Genomic DNA, 866 nt, shown 5'->3' with positions numbered 1-866 from the left:
ACAAAGGAAATGTATTTGAGGATCAAATGTCATTTTAAAGGGTCAATGCACTCATCAATCCAAGGGTCTAATAAATCAACATGGATATGCTGTGTATGACTGGTCTACCCAATCCAGGAACCTGGATGGCAGGTGTAAAAGTCATTTGGGTCCTTCTAGTCCTAATATCCCAGTACTTACCAATATCTTAAGGGATTCTGCATAAGGACTATTTATAAAATGATTAAGTAAGAAAACATCAACTCTAAATGGGACAGACCAAAAATAACTCACATATAAGTAGTTAAATGACAGTTTTCAAACAGCATAGAGTAGGGGTTTGATGTTAACTATTGATTTTTCCTCGGCAGGACGTGGTACTCTGTGATTTCTGTTCTGGTCCAAATTCAGATCTTCCTCTTTTTCTCCTGGGTCAGGTTTAATGCCAATGACTTCTATCACACACTTCTATGTTCTAGATGGTTCTATATATGCCAAGGATAGAGTTGTATATAAGAAACTTTCTTATATTAGACTTCCTTCTCTTCAATTATCCAGAATTTCTGTCTCCATCAAGGTTCATCAGGGTAATTTCTTTTTGTTTTATAATTTGTACATCTAAAAATAATTACTATTGCCCAATGCCCACGTATCAGAATTTAGATCCTCTTAAATACTTTCTGTAGCATGGTAGGAGTGAATTAGAATCCTCAAAGATTTTAAAAGAAGTAAAAAGGATATTCTAGGTTGGATATGCCTGGAATACAGTCTTTTATTATTTAAGTGGCTTTTCTTCTAGAGTTTTCCCTTTGTTACAATACAAATGCTTCCATTGCAACTGCCTGCTCTAGAGGACAGAGGTCAACCTCATAGCATATGGATTCTAT

Source organism: Crocuta crocuta, unplaced genomic scaffold (genome assembly GCF_008692635.1).
Source record: "Crocuta crocuta isolate KB4526 unplaced genomic scaffold, BGI_CrCroc_1.0 scaffold282, whole genome shotgun sequence".
NCBI classification, from domain to species: Eukaryota; Metazoa; Chordata; class Mammalia; order Carnivora; family Hyaenidae; genus Crocuta; species Crocuta crocuta.
The sequence above is the reverse complement of the archived record's forward strand: the minus strand, read 5'-3'. Positions refer to the sequence as shown.